We start from the raw sequence: 7519 nt of genomic DNA on the forward strand, positions 1-7519 counted from the left end.
CAAAGAACACTACGAAATCGATTTGAATGAGTAAATAACAGTATTTCACTCCATAACACTTAATTATTAGACAATTTTAATGAGATAAACCTTGATTAGAAATGTTAAAACTAGCGTTTTGAGCAGCTCGCGGTTGCTCACGAGCCGATCTGAATGAGAGTCGCCGGTCGGAATGAAAGTCGCGAGCATGCGAGGTCACGAACGCTGAGGCCACAAGCTCTGAAGTTCCACTGTATATCTAGAGAAACCAATAGTCAGATATGAAGCTGTAATAGAGGAAGGCCATGTTCATAAACATGAATATAATTTTTTTTTTTTACAGCATTCATTCATTCTTAGTAATTGCCGTTTAGGGTCATAGTGGTTTAAAATATTAACACAGTGAGCTTTGTCAAGACAGTTTGCCAGAGTTAGCATGGAAGAAATTTCTTTGAGTGGCCCGCACTCAAGCCCACTAAAGCTTCTCGACCATTATCAGTGACTTACCTCATGAATTCTGTTGTGGCTGAATAAGCAAATCCTCAAAATCAAAAAGGTGTACAATTAATTATATGTGAATTATATTTTTTATTTCAGTGGGTGGCATTAGCTGTGCAATGTGTTCAGATCTGTTTATTCCAGTGGTACAACAGTATTAAAGATGGTCTATATATTTTATTAGTCCAAAGTATTTTCTGTGTTTTCATGGACAAACTCCTGTGGGAAGAATGCTCATGTGACAAGCCTATGTGACCAGGCTGTGCTGGAGATGAGCCACTGATGTCATTGCGCAGGAATGCAGACAAGTGTAGTTCCAATGCCCCCATGGAAACAAGGAGCAAAGGTATTTTCCCCTTAAAAAAATATATCTTTCCCTGAACTTGCCAACTTATTATTACAACTCGTGCTTTAAAGTCTATAAAATTAAATTTCATGTGTTAGAATTTTTTTTAGTTTATATATTTTGCACAAATTAAGTTAACGATTAAAGTCACGTGAGCAGCTACAGAGCATGTGCAATGGAATATTGCAATTTACTAATTACAAGAAAGGTCGTTGTGTGTAACTTTCCTAACGAGGTCTAGGGAGAAAAATAAAAGGATCATTAGCCCTTCATTTAAATACTTGGGTCATAAGAAAAAACCTTCATTAATCAAATAGTTGGATTATTATTATTTTTTTTACTGGCCAGCAATATCCGGAAACAAATGTAATATTAGAGTAACATTAGTTCATAAGGCTAGTTAGAGCTGTCAGTGACCTTTTGCATCTGGTTTTCTCATTTTAAACAGTATCATACTGTGCAGGTAATTCTGTAAATGATAGATTTATTAAATAAATAGCTTTATTTCCATGCCACCTGCTGTAATTTTTTTATATTGTGCTGCATCAGTGATATAGTGTATTTGAAATTACCGTTCACAGTGCCAGATACATAGTACAGTGTGGTTTGGCATTACATTGTTGTTAGGAAATCCAGAGTACAATAAAAGCAATGCCAGATTATTGTAATTATGCCCCAATAGGCCAGTCATTCCAGTCTCCTGCTGGAGAACTATTTTAGCTCCAATACACCTGAAAGTAGTATGCTATTACATTGATGCTATTACATTATATACACAATTGTATATGATGTTTTGAGATGCAGTATAATACAATTTTGCATTCACTTGAACTTGGAAACCCAAACCTGTTCCAGCATTGCAATGCCCCTGTGCACAAAGCAAGCTCCATGAAGATATGGTTTACATGGGTTGGTAAGAAAGATCTTTAGTGGCCTGCTATAGAGCTCTGATCTCTGAATTGGAACACTGACTGCACCCAAGACCTCCTCACCTACACCAGCACCTGCCTTTACTAACACCCTTGTGGCCGATGAACATAAATGTCCAGGTAAGGAGAGGAAAACTCCAGGAGAGTGAAGGGAATTACAAGAGCAAATTGGGACTAAATGTAAAATGTGATACTCAAAAAGCACAAACCATACTTATGACCAGGTGTCCACAAACCTTTGGCAAAATAGTGGATCTGTAGAGATTTATAGTTCATATTTTTTTTTTGTCCTCTACATCTGCCTCTTTAAAACCAACTACTTGCATGTCTTCCCTCACTACGTCCATAAACCTCCTCCTTGGCTTTCCTCTTTTCCTCCTTCCTGGTGGCTCCATCCTCAGCATTCTCCTACTGATATACCCCATGTCCCTCCTCTGCACATGTCCAAACAATCTAAATCTCACCTCCATCACCTTGTCTCCAAAATGTCCTCCATGCGCTGTCCCTCTAATAAACTCGTCTCTATTCCTGTCTATCGTGGTCACTCCCAACGAAAACCTCAACATCTTCAGCTCTGCTCCTCCAGCTCCACCTCCTGTCTTTTACTCAATGCCACTGTCTCTAAACCATACAACATCGCAGGTCTCACCACAGTCCTATAAATTTTCCCTTTCACTTTTGCAGATTCTCTTCTATCACAAATCACTCCTGCTATCACTCTTCTCCACCCACTCCACCCTGCCTGCACTCATTTATTCACTTCTTTAACACACTCTTACCACTGTGGAAACAAATGATTACTATTTAAGCTTGCACATCAATGGACCTGTGACCTTTTTCGTTAGTTGATTTGATAACCAGCTCCCTTTAGAGCCATTTGTTCTACCACTTCTGTAGCTTCCCACCTCATGCATATTGTACACATGTAGTATGTTTTGAACTGTGTTGAGTAGTTTGTTTACCAATCACAGTTTTTTTTTTAGGTTATTCTTTTGTAAGGGGTGTGGAAATCCAACATAAATTCCCTGTTCAATATTTATGACTCGCCATTGTGCAGTGTATAGGGGAACACGCTGTCTGGCTGTCTCATGTGAAAATGCAGACTTGACACCATGTGTGAAAGACGTCAGTGAGAGCTGAGCTATGAAGATGACCCCATGTTTGTTTTTAATCATGAATAATTATGTAAGTTACAAGTTTTTTTTGTTGCACAAGACAAATCAGAATTTTGATGGTGACAAAAAAAGATCTGTAAAATCTGCCATTATATTGTATGTCTCTTACAATTTAACACTGGTTAAGTTTAAAAGTCAGACAGCACCTGATGCTGTCCCAAGATTCACCTCCAGAGAGGATGGTTTGGCAGTCATCAGTGTCTGCAAGCCAAGCATTACTGGAAGGACATAGAGTGTTAGTTGTACATCTCACTTATGTTTTGGAAATGTCCTCTCTCATGTATCATTAAATTGCTAGCTGTGTCTTTGTATAATCGAATTTGCATTTGCAAAATTCAAAACCCACAAATAGAAACAGCTTAGCAGTCATTCATTTTCAGTAAATGTTTTATTTTTCAGCTCCAGATCCAGAGCCTATTGTAGAAACACTGGGCATGAGTTTGGAATACACCCTGAATGGGGCTGCAATCTCCCCTTAAGCAACCCGTGTGTACACACATCCACATACTTGTTCACACTCAGGAGTAATTCACAGTAGCCAATACATATACTGACATGTTTTTGGAGGTGTGACAAAATCTATAAGGTGAACATTGTGAAAGATGTCTGCCAGATGTCTGTCGGTAAATCCAACTTCGAATCTCAGGGGTCTCTAGATTTGTGGGGCAACAACTCTACCTTGTATCATTATAAAAGTAATTTCCCCTTTTCTTGTTTTTTCTGTAGATGGTCCTCAACCTGTAAGTCACAGAAAACCTTTATTCTTGACCCAGCAAAAAAATAAAATAATTCATACTATTTGAGTACCACTACCTTATCAAGCTGAGCTACCACTTGCCCCAGTTTTGCTTTATTATACCAGCATTGGCTTTCTAAGAAGTCAGCTGAGTGAGGATTCTGAGAGTGGATGCCACAAAGTGCAGGACTGTAATGAATACTGACCTATTGTAGTTGCACTCAGCTATAGTGGCTATGTGCATGATTAAATCTACTGCAGTGAGCTACAAAGCCATGTTGAATGAACTTCACAGCTGTACTGGGCTGTAGAGGAAAGGACATTCATGTGCTGTTTTTAAATGGGTACCTGGAGCTTTTGCATAAGGGTTGCCAGACCTGCCCTACATGGCTTCTGGCACAGGGACAACAGCAGTAGATCATCGTCTATAACATGCGTCATCAACAGAAGTGGTATCACCTGCTCTGCAGTAGCATTAGGTCCAAATTGTATTATATATTAATTTTGTATTATATAATACATTTTATTATAATTTAATTGTTGTTTGTAGATATTCTGGATTATGCATAAATTATATATATTTAGGTTTATATATATCTAGGTTTAGCTGAGTTTTAAGTTTAAAAAGTTTACATTTATGGGAAATGGCAGACTATACTGATGCTCTTGCATGCATATACAGTACTGTATGTACAAAGTAGGAACAATTAGTTAATGGCATGGTGGATTAGTGTTGCCACCCCACAGCGCTGGGGTTCTTTGATGGATTTTGAGTTTGGGTTCTCATTTTTTTCACTGGGGTATTTGTCTGGTTTTTCCAATTTCCCTTCAGGTTCCAAAAACATTATGGTATTTAATATACACTGGTATTTAACAGAATTATACCATTTTTCCAAGAAAAGGTTTTCAGATCTTGAGCATGACCAGGATAATGATGAATGAATAAATTAATGAATAGATGGACGAATTAATAAACAATGACTTTCCACATCCTGCACATTTTGCTATAATTTCAGTGTAAAATGATATTGGGTAAACTTTGTGTAACCTTTACTCTCACAAACTAAAAGACAGCTTTCACTTGTCTGGGAGCAAACATAACCTGTTTTAACAATTTACCTAGCAAGCATTACCTCTTTTAATTACACTTTACTTTCAAGCAAATATTTGTAATATTTTTATTGGAAATACAATTAATGTTAACTGAATGATTTTGTTACTGTCATGTGGCACAGCTAGTCATACTGGCTCATAGTTGCTACACCAAACTGGTGTCTGGAAATGTTATTTGTGTTTCACCGGATTTGATAAATGATGTCAATCCAAAGAACTAGAGTGAAGCGATGACAGGATAATTAACCCTCTGCAGAAATCGAGAGGTTTGTGGCTCAGGCCAGGCTGCTCACCATATTAGGAGTGTATGAGGCTACCATGATTTGTAGGAACTGCTAAGTCAGTCGAATGGAAGCAAGTTATTTTTAGTCTCCCTGCACCCGTGAGAATGCAGGGGATCAGAGGGCCAGCATACAAGTCAAGACCTCTTGATCCATCTCACAACATGCTGGGGCTAGGAGTTTTACTAGATGGACAGTATTAACTTGCTCTTGTGTATGTTTACCACTTTTCTTTCTTTTTTTTTTATTCTTTACAGCTGTGCAAATTATTTGTATAACTGTTTAAGGGAGGGTTGGTCATGTAAATAAATAGGAGGGCTAACAAAAGTGCATTGGACAAATGAAAACCATTTTTATATGCAAGTTTTTCCTTAGAAACTGCCTGCTTCAGGTCACCGACGTTAAATTTGGCTACTAGTTGATATTTTAAATTCTGGGAAGTAGAACAAGCTCATAGAAAATGGTGCAAGTAGGAATCATTTACAAAAACATTCTGTTGACAGTGAGGTTATTTCTAGCTCTGAATGTTTCCCCAGTGTTTGTCAATGTCTATTGGGTCACAGCTTCTATATAATTTCTGATTTCAGATACATACCCAGGGGGAGTGGTGGCTCCAGCGGTTAAGGCGCTGGGTTGCAGATCGGAAGATCTGGGGTTCAAGCCCCGGTATCGCCAAGCTGCCACTCTTGGGCCCTTGAGCAAGGCCCTTAACCCTCTATGCTCCGGGGGTCCCTTACGAGGGAAATATCAAGGTCCGTGACGTCGGAGTGACGTGGGGCCGCCTTCCCGTGGGCTCACCACCTGCAGGAGGGACCGTAAGGGACGGTGCTGTGAGGATTGGGCAGCAGTCGAAGGCGGGGGCCTGCTTAGACTGCTGCCCCCGCGACCCGAATTACGGATAAGCGGAAGAAAATGAATGAATGAAGATACATACCCACTACTAAAGGTTGACAAGATGTTCTGAAACAACAGGATATTGTTATAGCACGCACAAAGAGTTTAATACATTCCCACTGCATTCTAGACTCTCCAGTTAGACTTTCAACGGTCACACTAACAAGCCCTACATCAGAAGCTGTGTTAACTTATATCCCTAGTTGGGGTCAGTGGCCCTGCGAGCAGCTCTCATTCGCTGTGACTCTGGTTTAATGAGCTTGGAGAAGTGGAGAAAGTAGTATGTTAGTAAGGTTAAGAGGGTTTTAGAAGGATTAGATGCCATATGCTCTTGGCGTCACTACTATTAATGTTCTTCATGTAACCTGTATTCATGTACTTATGTAAACTGCATTCATGTACTTATGTAACCAGTACATCTTTGGCAGATTCCTGTGTCCTGAGTGCCTTACCAAAGTTTCTTTTAATAAATGCATCCTGATACTGGAATACAATCAGTCTAAAATCTCTTTTGAAGAGGTAATATAGCAAGAAAAGCACACAGACTTTACTTTTTTAAGAACAGTGCTGATCAAAGTACTGCATGAGGAGGTGGGTCTTAAATATCGTGACATCATTTGAAAACTACCAGTGACTTAGATATTTAGAGGAAGTTCTAGATGATGGAACAGTTAAGCACTACTTGAACAAGTCATGTAGCTGCTGGATCAGGTGCAGGGGTTAAATAATGCGCAGAGGCAGACCCTCCAGGGTGTAGAAATTTCAAATCAGAAATGAAAACTCTAGTAGCCTGTTGGAATGGGAATGGATGAATCTTGTAAAGGAGAAATCAACATAAACATATCAAATTAAGTGTGTTTGAGGAAAATCTATTGCCCCCCTTTGTTGTGCACAGTACCCGAAGCTGAGATGTTTTATAGCCGAACATATATAGGAACACATTTGTGAGATGCATGATTAACTTTAAAGGTTTTTTCAATACCAAGGATTTGGTAATAATGTACAATTGTCTGCACCAGAGCTGTGAATAATTTGCTGTACTACTTCTGCGATGCCACTGACCACATTACCTTACCCTACAGTTAGCAATCCTTTAGCTTATTTTCATTTTTGTATAGCAGTTGACCTATTTATGTTATTCTTTATTTAATTATTGGTATAGTGCATTTTATGCGTTGATTTGCAATGTGAATGCAAAAGTGTGCAAGCATGAGAACGGTGCAGTGCTAAATCTAAACATAGTGACTTGCTCACCTATAAGCATTTAGTAAACACTTTAAAAAGAGGCATCTGATATCAATATATCTCATGACAATCCATAACAGTGGTACTTCATCGGTTCTCAGTCGCCGTGGTGATGGTGTTTTGAAATCAAAGTAGCCTTTACCTTCCCCGCTGAACAAACAGCATGCAGCTGTCTCTGTACAAAGGCCTGTGCTGAATGACACTTGTATTTTTAGCGTTAGATCTCATTGACTAGGTGATGCTCTGTAGCCGTTCACCTGGTCCAGTGCAAGGTTAGATGTTCTGCACAACTATAGAACATCAAGCAATAAATCAGTTTAAAG

General features: G+C 39.0%; 1 long non-coding RNA gene across 1 annotated transcript; it reads left to right on the forward strand.

Annotated features, from left to right (window-relative positions):
* The first annotated feature begins 708 nt into the window (after window positions 1-708).
* LOC310718855 lies at window positions 709-4137 on the forward strand. The gene is made up of 3 exons (XR_014531300.1): window positions 709-823; window positions 3327-3451; window positions 3541-4137. It is a non-coding gene; the product is annotated as an uncharacterized lncRNA (long non-coding RNA).
* The last annotated feature ends 3382 nt before the right edge of the window (window positions 4138-7519 follow it).

The sequence above is a fragment of the Silurus aristotelis genome (assembly GCF_946808225.1).
Source record: "Silurus aristotelis genome assembly, chromosome: 24".
Taxonomy (NCBI): Eukaryota; Metazoa; Chordata; class Actinopteri; order Siluriformes; family Siluridae; genus Silurus; species Silurus aristotelis.